Genomic DNA, 23,331 nt, shown 5'->3' with positions numbered 1-23,331 from the left:
GAGAAAAACTGTAACACATGATACCGATGCTGGTATTCTTATTGCCGATATTAATCATGATTATGGTTTGGTTTCAGATCAAAAGGGCAAATTAATGGTTTTCGTTTAGAATATTTAAGACTGTTGCTAAAACTGGCCGCTCTATGTATGTGTCGGACACAATCCACTTGTTACACCCAACAGTCACCTCAGATAGGATTTGGAGGTAACCTGATTAACGAGCTAGTCTGAACCAGCAGCTCTGCTGAAGAGCCATGATGACTGAGGGCTTCACCTCTGACCTCTCTGGATTAGTCTGGTTGTTTGGTCAGTAAACAACAGCTCTGGATCTCTGGACCTACAGTACGGGGATGTGCTACTCAAAGTTTGGGTAAACAGCGCACTCTTCTGGTGCAGAAAGAAAAAAAGAAGAAAAAAAAGTGCAAAAAGGAGCATTTTATTTCCCAGTAGTTTTGCTGTATCTATATGACAATGTACACTACAGTATATGATCTATAGCTGCTTCAGATTATTCAAAAATCCTTTGATCCATGGAGCATTATGAAGTTAAGTGTTTGTAAAAGCAAGGTTGCATTGGCCCTAATGAGATTAGCTGATTAGTGTTCTCTATATGATGTATTACTCATATAATATTATAGTAAATATACTATTATACTATTACTAAATATATATGCCATGCCATTGTATCTATCTATCTATCTATCTATCTATCTATCTATCTATCTATCTATCTATCTATCTATCTATCTAGAGACAGCATTTTTGGACATCATAAGCACCCATTTCAGTAAAGTTGTCTTGGTAGGAGCTTTCTAGATAGATAGATAGATAGATAGATAGATAGATAGATAGATAGATAGATAGATAGATAGATAGATTCTGAACGTAATCTGAATGTAATGATCATAATATAATGTTACTGATGAGATGAGATTTGTTGATATATTTAGTGTTCTCTATATTATTTATTATTACTAATATAATATAATATAATATAATATAATATAATATAATATAATATAATATAATATAATATAATATAATATAATATATATTTATCCATGTCATTGTCTGTTTTATATTTTATTTATTTTATAAATATACATTATGTCTAACATTGTAGTATCAGATCAGCCCAGGTGATAGCAGTATAGATCACTAAACTACCGGTATATAAGCGAGAGAAAAAAACAACCGTGTTGCCAGATCTCGCTAGTAAAATAAACACCCTGGTCTGACAAATACACAGATAGAAGGTTTACATTTATTTACTTTATTTTTATTTTTCAATGTATGCTGCTTGGATTTACTGTGGTGTTTTTAACAATGATAATGCTGTTTGTTATTTGAGGAGCTTTCTTAAAAGGTACATTAAAAAAAAATCTAAATTACCGGACATGGCAACACTGGAGTACCCCTCACTCAGACAGGCTCCGGCTTTTCTCGCGTGATTATACGTTCTGACGTCATACTTCTTTGCGTTAGTCGAGAGAACTGCAGAGCGATTTCACCTATATTTCTCTAAAGAGCGTATCCATTCATATAGTATTTTAGCGTTTATGCGTTCCCGATTAAACACATATATTATGGCTGTAATAGGACTTTGCAACGGATATTTTGGGTAAGATTTCAAATGCATCCAGTTACCTTAATTATATTCTGCAAGATACTGTCTATGGCTGTATCTCAAAACCCAGTGAGCTGCCTACCTAGACAGCATTTTTGGACATCATAAGCGCCCATTCTAGTAAAGTTGTCTTGGTAGGCAGCTCCTTAGGTTCTTGCATACCTGCAAATGTCTTACTGCATTACGATAATGTTTAATAGAGAAATCGCAGTATTGTTGCACTTTACTATGACTTGTTATTCCTTGGATAACGAGCAGGGCTTTTTTTTTTTTTTTTATCATACTTGATTTTGGTAAATGACCTTAATAAGCCATTGTGACACATTCATTCACTTGTTTATTCTCAAAATAGCAAAGCCGTTGATAGCAATGCATTAAAACTATTACAAATTGTTTTCGGTAATTTAAATAAATCTGAAATATAAGTGTTAGATGGAGAAATTAAAATAAAAAAATACTAATAAAAATGTAATAGTATAGAATTAATACTGGTTGATAACCCTATTAAAAATGCTCAGCCATGTACAAGAGCGCATCACAGAAACTAGACTATAAGAACAGGTTAGAATGATGGAGAAGAAATGTTTACTTGGTTCTTGGATGCTGAAAATGTTAATTAATATTTAAGTGTTTTGTTAATAAAACTTAAGTTTCTATTTTGTTTTCTATTTTTCTGTTTGATAGTTTATATGGGTTGAGGTTGATAGGGTCACTTCCCCTAGTCCTTCATCATATAGCCAAAATTTATATTGGTATATTTTGACTGATATGTATACCTATTTATGTCTATATTTTCTATGTAATACCTGTGTTGTATGTGCAGGTTGGGTTGTGCAGACCTTATTTTATAGCTTGCTCTGTGTGGACATCACTGTGGAGTTTGTGGTTGTTTTGGAGACAGCTGAAATTTTAAATGAAACATATTTCATTCACTGAATTCATGTAAAGTCCCACTGGTTTGGGACCAGTACAAATCCTGTGTGAATTCTTGAACAGTATGTTTGTGATTAATAAAACTCACTTCTTAAATTCAGTATGTTGTCTTCATTTTAAAATGAATTAATCGTTTTCTAAAATAGATTTGACATTTATATATATATATAATTATTATTTATTTTTTTGCTGTTGTGTTTCATTGTTTTGTATAAAGGGGAAACAAAAAAGGATCATTTGAAGAAGCACTCAATGATTTTTACACATAAAATATAAACAATGCTTTACAAAATCATGTACACTCACATGAGATGAAGGCTCCAGATATCAGCAGGCTAATAACCCCAAATTATTATTTTTATTTTTAAATGGAAGGGTCTATCACCTCATGGGAGCTGCCATATGCAGCCGAGATCACATGACCAGCAGAATATGTCTCACATTATCTACATAATTCCCCTGTTTTTCTTTTTATCTTAACTTGGTGAATAAATTAATCTCGTCAATATAAGTAGGGGACTGCTATAACAGTCAATGGAACATGAAAAAAAAATCATACTGAGAGCATCTTTAATTAATTTATGTTTATGCGCTTTTTGGAGCTTCAAAAACTCAAGGCTCTATTTGCTATTACAAAGCTTGGAAGAGCCAGGATATTATTTAATATAACTCCAATTGTGTTCAGCTGTAAAAAGAAAGTAATTTACACCTATAGGATGGCTTGAGGGTAAGTAAATTATGGGATTATTTTTATTTTTAGGTGAACTATTCCTTTCAGTTGCGTATATCTGAGGGAAAAAATGTAGGGCGGGATTGATTTTGTCCATCGGGAATTGATTGGATAGTTGAGGTAGGGGAAGTTATTTTGATTAAAGACTACGAGGGCACATGAATTAAAAAAAAATAATGTGCATGGATAATTTATAATAAATTCTGCAATATTCAATTTTGATTTCGGGACTTTAAGGTCTTGAGTATTGAATTGTGCAAAAGCGATATTGTGCAAACTTAATATAGCTTAATTTTAGGATGGCTCAAACTCTGTATGAATCATTTTATAATGTCCAAATATGTATTTAATATGCCAAATGCATACTTTTTAACATTCTAAATGTTAGAACAAGTGTCATGATTATGAATCAAAAAGGAAGTCAATATTTTGTCAGTGTTTTGAATGTCTTTTGAATGACATTAAGATTCATCATTTTAATCTTTTGATCTGTTTATCTCTTTTTCAGTCTCTCTCACTGCTTTTAACTTAACTTCCTCGATGAGGTCTTGTGAATGTGGCTGTGTGCTTTTTCCCAGACATATGAGCCTTGTGGTAACGGTTGTAGGATGGCAAGACACGCCAGCTTGATCATTTGACTAGTCTGCTCAACCTGTTTGTGGTAATGTTTTCACAGGAAGTCATCACATTTTGACAATGCAAGCTCCTGATGGTATTTCGCATGGAAACAACTTTACATTTTTCAAAAAACAAATTTGGTGGATAAAACATCTTGCAATAATACAAAATTTCATTAAAAAAAAAAGAAATGCAGTTGTTCAGCGCATCATGTTTTATACAAAGATCTGCTGTAGTCAGTAAAAACTGTATCCATAAAGTGACTTTCTCTTACAGAAAGCTCATCTCCTCCCTCTGTATCACCTGCTCGCATCACAGGGGTGTGTAGAAACTTAAAGATCCCGACCTCAACCCAAAAGATGAGGGAGAAGAGTACATTAAAATATAGCACCCTATGGTAAATAAGCCTTGAGCGTAGAGTACAGACAACAATTGTATGCAGAGAAACCACCGAGGCTGTTGTTGTGAGATGTTTTTGTGCGATATGGGCCTACAGTGATAGAGTGTGGTTTCAGAGGGGAGGGGGAAGGGGCTCTCACAATGCAACTCAAAGTGCTTGTCGCATCTCTGCGCTCCACGTTATGCTGCTCCAATGATGCCCTTCACCCACATGGTGACTTAACAACCTCTCAGGTTATTGGCACCGACCAAAGGAAAAGATGTTGCACTGTTTCTGTGAAAAATACAAATGACTGAGCTAAATCGCTCATGCTTTCTCCCCTTTCCCCACCTCATATTCTTGTTCTCACATGATCATCACTGAGCTACGGCATTAACCGCAGTAGTCGCCCACGGACACATTCGAGAGTACTAGTTAAATTAGAATGTTTTTATATATAATTTAACCAAAAGTGATTATATGTTTCAGTGTTTGCACTGAAGTAAACTGGCGACAAATGATCTTTGTCATTGTTAGGACGAGCAGATCAGATTACCATGTTGATTACCCAAGAAAGCACACGTTTTCAGATTCAAGACATCATGCTGATTTCTTTTAGGAATATCAAGGTTGCCATTTATGCGGTTACTCGACGGGTCAAAAACCAAATTATCAGCTATGATCGGTTGTAAAGACCTTTCCCTGCTTATTGCCAGAGTGTTTGCCAGATAGAAACACATGTAGAGTCATACTGTGACGATCTAGTATTGCAGTATGCAGTATCATGCAGTACTGTGATTTTTGCACAGGTTTGCACATTTTTAAACTTTGGCAATTCCTTGGATCAAATTTTTGTTTTCTTTTCTACATGGAAATTCACATAGTCTTAATGTATCACAACAAAATGAATCAATGTACTCTGTAGATACAGGAAATATGCAGATATACAGCTGAGCAACCACAATCTCTCCACAACACAGTGACACTTACATAGACAACACTTGGAAAGGATTACATTTTGTTGTGTATCCTCAAGACTTTTAATTCATGTGTCATCAGTGAAATCATTCATTAGGCCATGCAAATGTCAGTAACCTTTAAATGGTCATAATCTATCTAAAATACAGTACAATCTACAGTAATTTTATGGCATGATTCATTTAGATGACCTTTAATATTGAAAGTCCATCCGTCCATCCATTTTCGTCCACTTATCCGGGGCCGGGTCGCGGGGGCAGCAGTCTAAGCAGGGATGCCCAGACCTCCCTCTCCCTGGACACTTCCTCCAGCTCTTCCGGGGGGACACCGAGGCGTTCCCAGGCCAGCCGGGAGACATAGTCCCTCCAGCGTGTCCTAGGTCATCCCTGGGGCCTCCTCCCGGTGGGACATGCCCGGAACACCTTCCCGGGAAGGCGACCAGGAGGCATCCGGAAAAGATGCCCGAGCCACCTCAGCTGGCCCCTCTCGATGTGGAGGAGCAGCGGCTCTACTCTGAGCTCCTCCCGAGTGACCGAGCTTCTCACCCTGTCTCTGAGGGATCGCCAAGCCATCCTGCGGAGAAAGCTCATTTCGGCCGCCTGGATCCGGGACCCACAGCTCATGACCATAGGTGAGAGTAGGAACGTAGATTGACTGGTAAATCGAGAGCTTCGCCCGGCGGCTCAGCTCTTTCTTCACCACGACAGACCGGTACATTGACTGCATTACTGCAGAAGCTGCACCGATCCGTCTGTCAATCTCCCGTTCCATCCTTCCCTCACTCGTGAACAAGACCCCAAGATACTTGAAGATACCCCACTTGAGGCAGGAACTCTCCACCAACCTGAAGTGGGCAAGCCACCTTTTTCCGACTGAGAACCATGGCCTCGGATTTGGAGGGGCTGATTCTCATTCCAGCCGCTTCACACTCGGCTGCAAACCGTCCCAGTGCATGCTGAAGGTCCTGGTCTGATGGGGCCAGCATGACAACATCATCCGCAAAAAGCAGAGATGAGATCATGTGGTCCCCAAACCTGACACCCTCCGGCCCCTGGCTCCCCCTAGAAATTCTGTCCATAAAAATTATGAACAGAACCGGCGACAAAGGGCAGCCCGGAGTCCAACATGCACCGGGAACAATTCTGACTTACTGGCGGCAATGTGAACCAAGCTCCTGCTCTGGTCATACAGGGACTGGATAGCCCTTAGCAAAGGGCCCCGGACCCCATACTCACAGAGCACCCCCCACAGGATGCCACGAGGGACACAGTCGAATGCCTTCTCCAAGTCCACAAAGCACATGTGGATTGGTTGGGCAAACTCCCATGAACCCTCCAGCACCCTGGAGAGGGTATAGAGCTGGTCCAGTGTTCCACGACCGGGACGAAAACCGCACTGTTCCTCCTGGATCCGAGGTTCGACTATCGGCCGTGTTCTCCTCTCCAGTACCCTGGCATAGACTTTCCCGGGGAGGCTGAGAAGTGTGATCCCCCTATAGTTGGAGCACACCCTCCGGTCCCCCTTCTTAAAAAGAGGGACCAGCACCCCGGTCTGCCAGTCCAAAGGCACTGTCCCCGACCGCCACGCGATGTTGCAGAGGCGTGTCAGCCAAGACAGCCTCACAACATCCAGAGACTTGAGGTACTCGGGGCGGATCTCACCCACCCCCGGTGCCTTGCCACCGAGGAGTTTCTTGACCACCTTGGTGACTTCAGCTTGGGTAATGGACGAGTCCACCCCTGAGCCCCCAGCCTCTGCTTCCTCAATGGAAGACGTGAAGTGGGATTGAGGAGATTCTCGAAGTATTCCTTCCACCGTCCGATGACATCCCCAGTCGAGGTCAACAGGTGCCCACCTCCACTGTAGACAGCGTTGGTAGGACACTGCTTCCCTCTCCTGAGGCGCCGGATGGTTTGCCAGAATCTCTTCGAGGCTAGCCGATAGTCCTTCTCCATGGCCTCACCGAACTCCTCCCAGGCCCGAGTTTTTGCCTCCACAACCACCCGGGCTGCAGTCCGCTTGGCCTGCCGGTACCCGTCAGCTGCCTCAGGAGTCCCACAAGCCAACCAGGCCCGATAGGACTCCTTCTTCAGCTTGACGGCATCCTTTACTTCCGGTGTCCACCACCGGTTCGGGGATTGCCGCCTCGACAGGCACCGGAGACCTTACGGCCACAGCTACGAGTGGCCGCTTCGACAATGGAGGTGGAGAACATGGTCCACTTGGACTCAATATCTCCAGCCTCCCTCGGGATCCGGTCGAAGCTCCGCTGGAGGTGGGAGTTCAAGGTCTCTCTGACAGGAGACTCGGCCAAACGTTCCCAGCAAACCCTCACAGTAGTGAGGAGTCTGTCCAGCTTCCTCCCCCGCCATCGGATCCAACTCACCACCAGGTGGTGATCAGTTGACAGCTCCGCCCCTCTCTTTACCCGAGTTTCCAAGACATACGGCTGCAGGTCAGATGAAACGACCACAAAGTCGATCATCGACCTACAGCCTAGGGTGTCCTGGTGCCACGTGCACTGATGGACACCCTTATGCTTGAACATGGTGTTCGTTATGGACAAACTGTAGCTAGCACAGAAGTCCAATAGCTGAACACCGCTCGGGTTCAGATCAGGGGGGCCGTTCCTCCCAATCACGCCTCTCCAGGTGTCACTGTCGTTGAAGTCCCCCAGTAGAACAACGGAGTCCCCAGTCGGAGCACTTTCCAGCACCCCTCCCAGGGACTCCAAGAAGGCCGGGTACTCTGCACTGCCGTTTGGCCTGTAGGCACACACGACAGTGAGAGACCTATCCCCGACCCGTAGGCGCAGGGAAACGACCCTTTCGTTCACCGGGGTAAACTCCAACACATGGCGGCTGAGCTGGGGGGCTATAAGTAAACCCACACCAGCCCGCCGCCTCTCACCATGGAGTGTGGTTCCAGAGCCCAAGCCGTGCGTGGAGGTGATCCCGACTATCTCTAGTCGGTACCTCTCAACCTCCCGCACAATCTCAGGCTCCTTCCCCGCCCCTAGAGCTAGTTTCCGCATCCAGAGATCAGGCTGTCGAGGCCCCCGCCTTCGACTGCCGCCCGATCCACTTTGCACCGGCCCCTTACGGTCCCTCCTGTGGGTGGTGGGCCCATGGGAGGGCGGCCCCACGTCGCTTTTTTTGAACCGCTTTTTTGGTTTTTGAACCGCTCTTAGTCTGACCCGTCACCTAGGACCTGTTTGCCTTAGGAGACCCTACCAGGGGCATATAGCCCCAGACAACATAGCTCCTAGGGTCTTTCGGGTACTCAAACCCCTCCACCACGGTAAGGTGGCAGTTCAAGGAAGGGTGGTAGTTCAAGGAGGGGACTTTCATATTGAAAGTCTGTTTGATTTATTGGACATTAATCCAGTCTTGTCTGTGACTTGATCAATTAGTTTACAGGACAGGTAGCAGCTCAGATTGATGATGTGCTGGCCTCATTTTTACATAAACTCATTTGCTGGAGGCGACAGGAAGTGGGTTGTAATAGGTTACCACTCGTTTTTGTTTTTTCAGATTAAAGGTACATGCTGAGAGAGGACTTTTTCATTTCATATTTAGCTGCACTTCTTGCAAATAGTCTGTAAGCAATGCCTGATAATTTGGCAAAACAGTCTCTGTTTATACAGCGGGGGAAATAAGTATTGAACACGTCATCATTTTTCTCAGTAAATATATTTCCAAAGGTGCTATTGAAATGAAATTTTCACCAGATGTTGGTAACAACCCAAGTAAGCCATACATACAAAGAAATAAACAAAAATAAGTTCAGAAATTAAGTTATGTGTAATAATGTGAAATGACACAGGGAAAAAGTATTGAACACATGAAGAAAGGGAGGCGCAAAAAGGCATGGAAAGCCAAGACAACTGCTGAAAACTTACAGTAATTAAAAAGCAATCCAGCCCCCTGTCAGTGGAAATTAAAAACAGCTGGTTCAGTCCCAAATGATGGCCTACAAAAAGGTCTCATTGCCAAGGTGTCACTCACACAAGACACATCTCATGATGGGTAAAAGCAAAGAGCTGTCTCAAGACCTTCGCAACCTAATTGTTGCAAAACATAATGATGGCATTGGTTATAGGCGCCATTCTAAGCTTCTGAATGGTCCAGTGACAATCATTTCACCATAAATTTGCCTCGACCAGTGCTCCTCGCAAGATTTCTGATAGAGGAGTGAAAAGAATAATCAGAAGAGTTGTCCAAGAGCCAAGGATCACTTGTGGAGAGCTTCAAAAAGACCTGCAGATAGCAGGTACTGTTGTCTCAAAGAAAACAGTAAGTAATGCACTCCACCGCCATGGCCTGTATGCACGCTCACCACGCAAGACTCCATTACTGAAAAAAAAGCATGTTGAAGCTCATTTAAAGTTTGCTGCACAATATTTGGAAAAGCCAGTGAAATACTTGAGAATATAGTGTGGTCACATGAGAGCAAAATTGAACTGTTTGGATGCCATAATACACACCATATTTGGAGGAGAAATGGCAGTGCACATTACCCTAAAAACACCATACAACTTGGTGTTGGCTCTTGGACAACTCTTCTGATTATTCTTTTCACTCCTCTATCAGAAATCTTGTGAGGAGCACTGGTGGGTGGATTCCACTGACAGGGGGCTGGATTGTTTTTTAAATACTGTAAGTTTTCAGCAGTTGTCTTGGCTTTCCATGCCTTTTTGCGCCTCCCTTTCTCCATGTGTTCAATACTTTTTCCCTGTGTCATTTCACATTATTACACATAACTTAATTTCTGAACTTATTTTTGTTTGTTTCTGTCGCATCCACCATCGGTCTTCCTCATCTGTCTCTGCACTACACTTCCTAGAATCCTCCTTGGCGCACACCTGCACTCTAAGTAGTAATCACCGTCACCTGGATCCCATCACCAGCTCACCTTTATATTCAGCACTCATTCACTCACTCTTTGTCTGGTCTTGTCAATACACGTCTCTACATTGACACACAGACTCACCTCTTGTCATCTGGATACTTACCTGCTTTCCCGATCTTCTTCAGCCTGTTTCATCTGTCATCTGCCTTTATCACCTGTAATAGAGACATTATTATCATTGAGTTAAGTTACCATAGTTTATCTGTTATCTGCATACTCACCATTCTCCACTGGATCCGTTCCGTTCTGCAATAAAGCACGTAAAACTTACCTTCTTGTCTGCTTCCTGTACGAAACCTGACAGAAGACCAGACCATAATGCAGAGTCCCACGGAAACCCCTAACCTTTTCCAGAATGGTCGATCTCTTGAGGAATATGCAGAGTTTTATTTGGATCTCTTGAGGAATATGCAGAGTTTTATTTGGATCTCTATCAGGATGTGAGCTGGGAGGAGGAGGATCTTAAATTGCACTTTTGGAGTGGACTAGAGGATCCTCTTGCCCAGATACTACTGCTTGACGATACCCACCAGACATTCATGGAATTCGTTGATCGCACGCTATGGGTGTGCGGTTCCTCCCTCTCCGTGGGAATCGCCCAGCCAGATCTCCACATCCAAGCCAAACCAGAGTCAGCCGTCTGCCCAGCCAAGCCTATGTCCGAGGTTGATGACTTTAGCGATCTTCCTCCTCTCATCGGCCCTGACGATCCAGAGCCAGAGCCAGAGCCAGTAGCCTGCCCGCCAGAGCCACAGCCACCAGCCATCTTCACTTCGTCACCAGTATTCATCCAGAACACACTCAAGCCTAATCAACCACAGCCACCAGTCATCTTCACTTCCTCACCCATCCTCATCCAGAACCATATCGAGCCTTCAAGTGTCTGCCCAGCTGAACCAGAGTCTGCAAGCGTCTGCCCAGTCGAACCAGAGCCTGCAAGCATCTGCCCAGTCGAGCCAGAGCCAGCAAGGGTCTGCCCAGTCGATACTGCTCACAGCTACTGCCCCGCTGAGACTGCTCACAGCGACAGCACGAAGCCCTCTTCACCGCTGGTCCCGTCCAGCACAGAGCCTTTACCGCTGGTCCCGTCCAGCACAGAGCCTTCACCGCTGGTTCCGTCCAGCTCAAAGCCCTCTTCGCCACTGGTCCTGTCCAGCTCAGAGCCCTCTTCGCCGCTGGTCCTGTCCAGCTCAGAGCCCTCTTCGTCACTGGTCCTGTCCAGCCCAGAGCCGCTTTCGCCCCCTGCCTCATCCAGCCCAGTGTCAAAGCCTGATAATTTCCCCAAGGAAATTTTGGGGGGGGGGGGGGGGGGGGGCTATAAGTCCTCTCCGCCATGGCCACCCGAAGGGTCCTCTTCACCATGGCCACCTCCTCAGCCTGCTTCACCATGGCCGCCCGAAGGGAAGTCTTCACCATGGCCGCCCGAAGGGTCCTCTCCGCCATGGCCGCCCGAAGGGTCCTCTCCGCCATGGCCCCCCGAAGGGTCCTCTCCGCCATGGCCACCCGAAGGGTCCTCTTCGCCATGGCCACCTCCTCAGCCTGCTTCACCATGGCCGCCCGAAGGGAAGTCTCCGCCATGGCCGCCCGAGGGGTCGTCTCCGCCAGGACCGCCCGAGGGGTGGTCTCCTACTCCGCCATGGCCCCCTGACCAGTCTGCTCCGCCATGGCCGTCTGGACCATCCTGGAGTCCGTCCATCCACACCCGGTCCACCTCCCCATCATGGACTCCAGGATGCCCACCCCCCCTCCCGTGTTCTGCTGCCTTCGGCGCGGGTCGGGCCTTGCGGGAGGGGGGAGTATTGTCACATCCACCGTCGGTCTTCCTCATCTGTCTCTGCACTACACTCCCCAGAATCCTCCTTGGCGCACACCTGCACTCACTCTCCTCTAAGTAGTAATCACCGTCACCTGGATCCCATCACCAGCTCACCTTTATATTCAGCACTCATTCACTCACTCTTTGTCTGGTCTCGTCAATACACGTCTCTACATTGACACACAGACTCACCTCTTGTCATCCGGATACTTACCTGCTTTCCCGATCTTCTTCAGCCTGGTTCATCTGACATCTGCCTTCATCACCTGCAATAGAGATATTATTATCATTGAGTTAAGTTACCATAGTTTATCTGTTATCTGCATACTCACCATTCTCCACTGGATCCGTTCCGTTCTGCAATAAAGCACTTAAAACTTACCTTCTTGTCTGCTTCCTGTACGAAACCTGACAGTTTATTTGTATGTATGGCTTACTTGGGTTGTTACCAACATCTGGTGAAAATTTCATGTCAATAGCACCTTTGGAAATATATTTACTGAGAAAAATGATGACGTGTTCAATACTTATTTCCCCCGCTGTATATATAATATTTTATCTTGATATTTTTGTAAAGTTACTTCAAAGATTTAAAATAAGTATTATTATTATAAAAAACAATCACTTTTTCATTCATTAAACTAAATAAAATGTAATATCTGATAGTAGGATAAATAAATATTACAGTGTTTTGTTGCAGTTCCACTCTTCTCTTGCATGTCATTTTGTAACAAGGAAGCAAGCAGATATTTACTATATCTCATTTAAGGCACCGGATTCATTCCAACTACAAAAATGTTTGCAACAGTTTTTGTTTCAGTCAAAACCACAACCTGCTGCTTTGGTCTGTCATTGTCTGACCTAAATAAAGTGCTGACTGTTCTCTCCTGCAAGATGCAAAACTTAACTGCTACATAACAGCTGTGACGTATATTACAATGGTAGTCATTGTAATGGTAGTAATTGTATCCTTTAAAACTCATCTTTGATCACCAAAATGACTCATTTAAACGTTTTTTCCATGAAAAAAAATTCTTAAAACACCTTGAATGTAACTCTACACCCTTGCCTCGAATACGGGGAAACCATGAATATGCAAATTAGCCCCGTCTCCACTCACTCACCAGCTCAGAGATCCACTCGTTGATGATCTCACGTTGCGTTTTTGAGACTGTCTTTTTTTCACTGCAGTTTTAAGGAGAAAATACTCAGCAATGGTGTTGCCTTATGAATTTGCACATGGTTTGTCTCAAAGCATATTAAAAACACCACATATAAACAACATCAAAAGACTTTAACAAAGAGTCAATACATCAATCCTTCTTCCAAAACGTTTTTTTTTTTTAACCCTGATTTACCATGGCAAGCCTGGTAAGTGTTTATGTTTTAATCCTAGTGGGATGGTGGGAAATTACGTACATACCTCACTCGCCCGTGCATGTCTTGTCATTTTCGTAAATAGGGAAAAGTTGCTCCAGCTACTTTGACACGTGTATGGTGTGGGAGTGGCATACGTTAGTAAATTGCCATATGTAGCTCTCTTAACAGAGTTCATAATGGCATTATTGTGAAGGGTCATTTTACTATGGTTTGTTGTAGCGCTGTAGTGGAATTTATTTTCAAGAAAGTATACCATGTCTATTATTATTATTATTATTAGGTATAGCTACAGTAACGTCTTCAGCTTGTCAGCTTGATATTCTTTCCATCGAAACTCTTTATATCTCACAAGTTAATATTTTATGTGTAGTAGGATAACGGTATTCATCCACACAGTCATGCAGAGCCGAACCACAACCAAAAAATCATGCAGTTTTATTTAACCACTAGAGGGCCAAAGTTGCATAGTGCCTTTAATTATGTTGAATTTTGTTGAGCCTATCATGTAAATTTCATATTTGATTTTAAGGACATTTTACTGTTACTTTTTACGGTAAATAATTTTCTACTTTAGATTGATACAATAACTATGCAGGTTTTTGTACCTTAACTGAACAGCTTCGGAGTCATTGGAATGGTTATATGACTGTTTTCGGGTTGAATGGTGGTCTTCTCGCACCCTCCTAGCGCCTTTGAGCAGAAAAACCCACTGTCTATGGAAAAACCACCCTTGCAACTTTGGGCCGGTGTAGTGAACAAATGAGTCCTACTGAAGAGATGAGTCCGAGCTTAGGACCCAAGCAATCCGATTGGTTCAAAGCACGTTTTATGGGTAATCGCTTTAGTGCCTGGTTACAAATCATACAAAATTACTTTATTATAGAAGAAGTTTGTACTATGTTATAACGAATCATTAATGTATTTTAACTTATATGTTTCATATACTAGTATTTAACCGAAGCTATAGATTGTGAAATTAAACATTTCTCATTGTTAGTGTTTTTTTAATAAATAAACAACCTATTTGAGCTTCAAACAACTACATTATCGACTGAGAAACTCTTAAAACTACATTTTGTGACACAATACAGTCGTATTTTTAAATTCCGCGGTCTTTCTCCTCTGCTACTGACGCAACTTGATTTTAAATATTAGCTATAGAATATATACAATGTACATATACAATATACAATTTAATTTAATCTTACCTTGTATATAGCAACGGGATTTAGCATGCTACATAAAGCTACCACATAATAACACTAAAACAGCTCACGTTAGCTACAAGTTGTCGCGAGAACAGATTTAGATCAGGCATACTACTGGCATAATGGGGTACTAAGTTCAGACTCATCTCTTCAATAGGACTCATTTGTTAACCACACCTGTGGACTCACCACACCACACCTGTGGACTCAATAGGACCATAGACTGTAAAAATATGGACAAAGTGTCTGTGACGTCACCCATAGACTTTCTGAAGAACGGTTTTGAGGCCGTTTATTGGGGGTATGGGCGGTGCCATCTTGGAAAATCGTTGCCCTTAACGTTATACAGTGCTACATTAACAGCTGTCCCATAATTGACTCAAGCACCTTTCTAGTATGACTAACATTAAGCGAATTCACTACAGGGCACAATGGTTTTCACTAATGTTAACTTTCTTCAAGTTAACGTTACCTGAATGTATGTGTGCTTTTGTCAGTCGGTCATAATTTTCGACAATAATTCATTCTTCCATAGACTTACGTGGGAATTTCCGATAGCTACTAGGCTAGCTTGATAGCAAGCCAGTTAGCAGTCATTACTGTATGTTAGCGGTAGGTAAAGTACCTCGGACGCTAACTTATCTGAGGCGATTTAATGCAAACTGTTGCAGTGCCACTGCCCACAAACATTGATGCTAAATAGTGCTAACTACGTGAAATAGTAGTGGAATGTCACTTACCGGAAAAACTGGAGCGAAGTCCTCCTACAGTGTCGGTTAGTGCAGTTTATAGCAGAGCAACCCATTTTATGTACGATATTTCAATACAAATGTTCAGAAAGGATACAGAGGTGGTATGATGTGTTGTGTCAGATCATGGCCGAGACGTCAAATTTCAGGAATTCCACTCGGCGCAGCCTATGCTCGTCATCAGCTGTCAATCAAGCTGTCAATCAAAGTTAACCACGCCCTTATTTGTCATACATTTTATATCTAAATACGATCTAAACTAACGAATTAGAAAAAATTCACCCCCCTCACAGTTGTCAGGCACTCGGAACCTATCGAAAAATACAATAAAAGTCCATGGGACCAACCTGTAAAAACATGAATTTATGCTGTGAAAACGGACATTTTAACATAGGGGTCTATGGACATTTGCTTCCTTTTGGGAACTGCCCCTAGCGGATTTTCGATGTATTGCAGTTTTTCGCACTTCCGGGTAGGCTTCATTTTTCAGATTAGAATGTTGCCGCTTGAATAGAGCATCACAGTCCCGCCCACAGCCCGAGAGAGCTTAGGTGCCGGAAGTAAATTCATTTCAATTCATTCATTCCCATTCATTTCTCCCATTGACGTTTTGGAAAAATCCGTATCCAAAGAGTTTCAGAGCATGTCTGAGGATAACCAGCTACGGCTGAACTTATAAGCATACAAGATATCATTTCGAGTGAAAAAACGAAGAGAAAATCCAAATAAAGTCAAAGGTACAAGACTGTATACATATTTTCATTTCCGAGCGAAGGAACTACTCATCCCATAAACCACCGCGCCTCACTTAAGTCAACTGAAGCCACATCCGCGAAAGAGCCTTTTGAGTGACTTCCAAATCTGACGACGGCCACGCAAACTTTTTCCTCCAGTGAATTTTATATAGTGAATGTGCAGTTAATAGCTGTTCTTTCAGTAGTAATCGTGTAAATAATAGTGTTTTATATAGGTATTGTGTATTGAATTTTATATTTATCATTATCGTGTATTTTATATTGTGTGCGTGTGTGAAAGCGGTTAACGATAACGTTAGCAACATGGTGCAGTGTGCTTTGTACCTGACTGCAATCACCGCTCAGTTGTCACAACAAGTGAAAATTAAAAAGTGATGGTCAGCAAACCAGAAAGTGCACCACGCCACCGGTCTGATGCATGGACCGGTGCATGGTCTGCTCTTGGACCACCATCATATTCAGTTTATTAACTTGCCATGAATTATTACACAAATGTTCAGTAAATGCATGAAGAGGTATGCCTAGGCTAAATATTGTTTTGACAGTGGCATCATAAAATGCTTGATATGACTCATACCCATTTATATACTGTCTATGCTCATACCATATGAAGGCTACAGTAGCCTAGCTAAAGTGAACGATAATGCTAACTAACGTTACCAACCTCCCTGCAAAACTCACCACAACTTTGTAGGTCTTGTCCCTCATGCTGGCCCTTACAAACCCGATGACCCGATTTGAAGTGGTTTTCACCCCTTTGAACACTTTTGTTTTCCTCCTTTAAAAAAGCCATCATGGCAGCCAAGGAGATCGTGATTGCACTGATAAGTCTACCGTGCAAAAACGCAACACAGGTTTTTTTTTATTAATGATCTTCAGTGTTCACGGACCTTCGCGGGGTTTAACCATAGGGTTTAACCAGACAGTTACACGAGTTCCACCAATCAGATGCATCACTGTGGGATTGTGGGATTGTTCAGGATTGTGGGTAATAAAGTACTTATCCAAGACATCGCGAATAAAAGGCATTTATCTCAAAACAAGGTTAGTGCCCCATGAACTTTTGGCGTTTATATGAGCATATACAATCGCTTAGTACAGCCGTAGCTGGTTTTAAGTCTACCATGTATGGTTACGTTTTTATGGCTTATACCCCAACTGTCAATGGAGAAATTGTATTGAATTCTTACTTCCGGCACCGGCTGTGGGCGGGACTGTGATGCTCTATAGGACTCATTTGTTCACCACACCGGCGGGTCGCCGGCCTCAGCGTCAGGAAGTATCGCGTGATATCAGGTCTTGTGATGTAACGAATTGCTTTACGGCACTGCACACATAACATTACACCTCTGGTTACACTATATAAACATTTATATGCTAGCCTTCTGTGTATCATACATACCTCAGTGGACATGGCTCCGTGCGTTCGCCCAGTAGCCGGCTTCTTTGAAAACAAATGACAGTGTTGTCAAATATCTATTCTGAAGCTGTAGGGGGAGCTCTATAGAGAAACCCGCGAGCAAAAAGCAAGAAAACAGCAAATAAATTGCCAAAACTCTGCATAGCGCTGCTTTAAGTTACTTGAAACATTGGACATTTCTGTGACATTTTCTGATTATTATTTTCAGAGCAGTTCCACTCCCAACACATGTAATGCTTTCTTAGGGGCCGATCACACCTATGACGCGTTTTTCAGGTTCGAAAAAGCGAGGTGCACAGCACGACAGAAGGAGCAGTGCACTGCGTTTTTTATGTTGCTAGGCAACCACTGAAACAGCTGTCCTGTCAGTCAAGTAAACGTCAAATCAGCCTTTTATTAACCTTATTTACTTTATGTTAACATTGTGGTAGTTACGGTTCATGAAGTCGTTAAGCTCCTGGTAACCCGCAAGAGCACCACAAGTTTACCCTCCATCATCGCACTCTCCGGGTGTTCAAGCAACTAGCTTTCATCACTAAAACGGAAGGCCCTTGGGGCCGATTACACCTGACACGTTTTTTGCAGTGAGAGGCGCCTATTTTCAATTGGTTTCCTATGGCAGCGAGCGTTCTGCGCACTGTTTATGCGCCTGCTGCGCCTCGTGTTTTACCCAGGGGGGTAATCGAGCTCTCAATTTCCGTACCACCCCCGGCGGCCGCCATTGGCTATCAAGCCATTACCTGCTGTTAGCATTCCATTGACTCCCATTCATTTTGGCGTCACTTTGAAGGCGAATAACTTTACATCTGAGGCGTTTAAAGACTCCATTTGTCCATTATTTATTTCTAAAGAAACACGACAATGTATAAAAGGCTCCATTACCTTGTATCTTACGTTATGACCCCGTAGAAGCAGTTTTTGTAAAAACAGGCTAACGATTGCGTCATAACCACGCGACTCTCTGGAAATTACCGTATAGATAGGAGGAGAAGCTCGCAGTCAATCGGGGGGACGTGGAGGCATAAAGTCCGATAAAGTCAAGGGAGAAGCCCATAGAGAGTCATAAAGTTGCTCCTGCTCCTAGCTCATGGACAGCTCCTACTCACACTCTCCGTCTCTGCAAGATTCAGAAGGGAATGATTCAGATTTCTTTGGCACAGCTCCTAGAAGACTTACAACGGTCAGACAGGTTGGTCACGTCACATCCACGTGGTCAAGCTCAGTTTGAGTCTGCGCAGTACGCTCAGCCATCAGGAAGTAAGTGCTTCTAATTTGCTTCACTTTTCTCCGTTGAAACCTATGGGGTCGCTGTGTCCAGTTTATATACTGTCTATGGTTTTACCGCCCGCTGCATGGTCATTTTTTTTTTTAATGAAAGCTACAGTTGCTTGAACGCCAGGAGAGTGCGATGATAGAGGATAAACTTGTGGTGCTCTCGCGGGTTACCAGGAGCTTAACGACTTCACAAACCGTAACTACCACAATGTTAACAGAAAGTAAATAAAGGTAATAAAAGGCTGATTCAACGTTTACTTGACTGACAGGACAGCTGTTTCATTGGTTGCCTAGCAACATAAAAAACACAGCGCACTGCTCGTTCCTCGCGTTAGGCCGTGTGTCCACCAAAGCGTTTTTTTCACGCGGCTGGCGTGTTTTTTCAATTGTTTTCAATGGGAGCGCCGCGCTTTTAAAACGGCATGAGCGTAGCGAGGCGCTGAGCGTTTTTTTCACGCTGGAGTGCCGAGCGCTCTGCGTTTTTTACAGGTCGCCGAGAGTTGAAGAATGTTCAACTTTGGGTAAAACGCAGCGCTCATCAGTGTCACTTTTTACTCAAACATCCAATCACAATGGAGGAGGGGCGGGGCTAATACCACACCGACCAACCGCCACATTCTGCTTGTACAACGTCAACAGATGACAACAACAAGCATAATAACGGAACAAAATCATTTAAAACAAGAGCCAGAGAAAATACATTACATTGTATCGACATTTTAATATAGAATCAACACAGAAACAAAATATGTGTGAAATGAGATACTAGTAACACTTTCGCGGATATTCCGTATCATAACAAGCAACGTGTCTCAACTGAAAAACACGCAACACTGCCAAAACGCTCTAAAGCGCTCACAGCTAGGCGTTTTTAGCCAGCTGAAAACGCTAGATGCTCTGCTGAAAACGCCTAGCTGTGAGCGCTTGAGAGCGTTTTTGGAAGCGTTGCGTTTTTTTCGTGCTTGTTATGATACGGAAGATCCGCGAAAATGTTACTAGTATCTCAATTCACACATATTTTGTTTCTGTGTTGATTCTATATTAAAATGTTGATCCAATGTAATGTATTTTCTCTGGCTCTTGTTTTAAATGTTTTTTTTAAATAACGAGGTTTTGTTAACTTGTTAAAATAATTTGTTTATTTTCATCCTAAAAGTTAAACATGACAGGGTGGACAACAAATTGACAGGGTGGAACTTGGCATGACAGGGTGGACAGATGCTTTAATGGGTGAACTAGAACGGGGGAACATTTTAAAAACAACAGGAACTTCAAGAAACCCTTAACCAATATAGAAGAAGGAGGGGCCTGGCTCAGGCTGATTTTCAGGAGTTGCAAATGTCACATGACAGGGTGGACATGGTTCATGACAGGGTGGACATTTTTTGGCTAAAGTTAGTATTTAATGAGCACATGGTGTACAGCAGTTAGCAAAGTGATTCACTGTTGAAGCTGACCGTGCACTGTTTAAAATATATATTTAGAATTTCTGAAAAGTTTTTATATTAATTAATATTTCACAATGACAGGGTGGACATGTTAAGCTTGACAACAGGCAACTACAAACACAATATGATGAAAATTAGGAAATATAAGTGTAGATACTTATTGTGTGCATTGCAGATGTTTTAAGCTCCACTGAAGAAAGACCAAATGGGGGAAGGGATATCACTGAGTACATCAGTTGGTTTCTTAAAGGGGCGTTTACCCCATAATGACAGGGTGGACAGCAATTTCAGGGACACATGCAAACTGCTTAATATTATTATGAAAATAAAATATAAATAATCAAAATGACTTGTTTTATTAAATAACTTGCTGAGGACAATAAGTACATTAAAAAAGTATTTGAATTTTATGTAATTTAACCACTTTTTACACTCACTGAAGTTAGCTGAGCAGCGTGTGGGACATGCCAAAATCACATACATCCAATCAAAGAAAATGATATAAAATCAGAAAAACACATTTCAAGAGATGTATCATTGTACTTTTATGTGTGCAAGTGTTTGGCCATTTATAATAAAACCTCAGAATTACATTATTTTGCATTATGTTCATGATGACTGAGCGATTCTGATGAGGACACCAAAGGCACTTTATAGTGATATTGACCCTATTATGCTTGTTGTTGTCATCTGTTGACGTTGTACGAGCAGAATGTTGATCGGTGTGGTCTTAGTCCCGCCCCTCCTCCACTGTGATTGGACGGTTGGGTAAAAAGTGACAGTGATGAGCGCAGCGTTTTACCCAAAGTTGAACATTCTTCAACTCTCGGCGACCTGTAAAAAATGCTGAGCGCTTCAGCGTGAAAAAAACGCTCAGCACCTCGCTACGCTCATGGCGTTTTAAAAACGCGGCGCTCCCATTGAAAACAATTGAAAAAACACTCCAGCCGCGTGAAAAAACGCTTTGGTGGACACACAGCCTTATGCCTGGTTCAGATTACACGATTTTTTTGTCTTATGCGATAGTCACTGTGTCAGATTACACGATTTTGACTCCTAAAATCTTGTCGTGTCGTGGACAAGAACCATGTCAGACTACACGTTTCTTCCAGACCAGTCATCACGTGCCGTCTTTGAAGACCCGCGTGAAGGCGAAACTAGTAGCGCCTGACTTCCGGAAACGAACGTAAACAAACAATGGATGAAGCGGCGATTTTCGTATTGGCTGTCTTGTGTTCAGAAAAAGATAAAAAAAGAAAGAAAACCCGACAATGGACACGTTCCTGGATTGCACGAAGAGGACAGTATGGACTGTCACTCCTTCAAAGAGAACTTGAGGTAAAATATATTTTTTTTATATAACGTTAGGCCTATATTTGTACTTTTGTACTTTTAGCCAGTAGTAAAAGTAATATAAATGTTGCTAGCTTGCCACAACGATAAGATATTTCAAAAACAGACTGTTAAAACAATTATTTGTTCACCAATTTCATTAAATACTTCTAATGTTCAGAAGTAAGTTAACCATTTATTGTTATGCAGTCACATCGGTAATTGAGCCTTTAACAATAAAAAAAAAAATCAGTTTAATGCCCTGGTTTCACTGACAAAATTTAATCTAGTCCGGTAGTCTCAGACTAAAATGCAAGTTTGAGCTGTTTAAACTAAAAGTAATTTGCACTGACTTATCTTAAAATATGTCAGTGACATTTTTTAAGATAAAGATAATGTTTTTAAGGAAAGTTTATAAAAGCTACTTAAAGGCTCCATCTCATTTAATGCCTAATTTGTGCTTAATCTTGCTGTGTCTGTAAATCCAGGCCATGGTACATTATAAACCTTATACATGCTTCCTTCCACAGGAGAGACGTTTAGATCTCTTATGGCGCGTTTCCACCGAGCGGTACGGTACGGTACGGTACGGGTCGGTACCCTTTTATTTGCGTTTCCACTGCCAAAAGTTGAGAATGGTACCAAAAAGCCGAACCGTACCGTACCACTTTTTGGGTACCCTTCCGTTGGGGTACCTAGCACAGTGGTACGGTACTAAAAGGTGGAGCTAGACTCACTGCAGGACGTTGATTGGTTGACAGAGAATCGTCACTTGCGCGTGCTACGAGGGGAATGACAACATAAGAAGCGCCATTTTTTTATATACAGTTTAATATAATATACTGTTACTGTGTCACGAAATGTAATTTTAAGAGTTTTTCAGGCGAGAATGTAGTTGTTTAAAGCTCTAATCTGTGGTTTATTTATAAAGATGATTTGTTTTTCCCCGGTTGTGAGATCCATGCGATCAGCGGGCGCTCGGCGCTCATGTTTCCCGGCTGGATGAGCCTTTCCTCGGCTAAGTTAGTTCTTCTGACGTTCGCCGATGACTCCGACGGTAGTGGTTAAACATGAGATATAATTCGTCTTGTGCAGACCTAACGGGCGATCTTTGGTCTCGTGAATATATAATTCGTTCCCTGTCAATCGTTTTGACTGAGGGCTAAGTTTAGTTTCATATTATAGGCTATTTGTATTTAACTTTACTGTTGTAATGTTAGACTAGCGCAGCATTTGGACATTTGACTGAATTGTTTGCTTTATTTCTTATTGTATAGCTTCTTGTACCTTTTACTTAAACTTTTATATTGGCTATTATTGATAAAACTGAAATTTTACAAAAAGAAATATGGTTTCTTGTCATTTTCTTTTTACAAGATTATCACTGATGTTTATTGCAACATTTGTACAAATGCATATATTGCCTGTAATGTGTAATTTTTTTTATTATTTAAACGAAAAGAGGTAACGTTAGGGTTGTGTTTTAAATCGTTTTGTTATAAATAGAATAACGTATAACGTGCAGTGAATAATCAATATGCGTTGCGCATGAACCACATTTGTGTCCCTATAATGTTTAATTTATTTAAATGAAAACGAAAAGAGGCAGAGTAGTGTTTTATAACATATTTCGTTTTATTGTTGCTTAAATTTGTACATACAGAGTAACAGAGATAACCGGAGTAGCAGAGCGAGCTGAGTGACGCTTTTAAGAACGCGCTGTACCATGTGCATGTAGGAGTGAGTCGCACATGGCAAGTACAAACTTTGCG

General features: G+C 42.3%; 1 protein-coding gene across 1 annotated transcript in view; it reads left to right on the top strand.

The window, feature by feature from the left end:
- The first annotated feature begins 1,427 nt into the window (after nt 1-1,427).
- LOC311097626 (E3 ubiquitin-protein ligase rififylin) overlaps nt 1,428-23,331 on the top strand; it is a 66,491-nt gene continuing 44,587 nt past the window's right edge. Inside the window, exon 1 of the mRNA XM_084137455.1 lies at nt 1,428-1,621. The gene's annotated coding sequence lies outside the window, so the exon portion shown is untranslated. The remainder of the gene's footprint in view (nt 1,622-23,331) is intronic.

Source organism: Abramis brama, assembly GCF_963993115.1.
Source record: "Abramis brama genome assembly, chromosome: 15".
Taxonomy (NCBI): domain Eukaryota; kingdom Metazoa; phylum Chordata; class Actinopteri; order Cypriniformes; family Leuciscidae; genus Abramis; species Abramis brama.
This window is presented reverse-complemented; position numbering and strand designations above follow the sequence as displayed.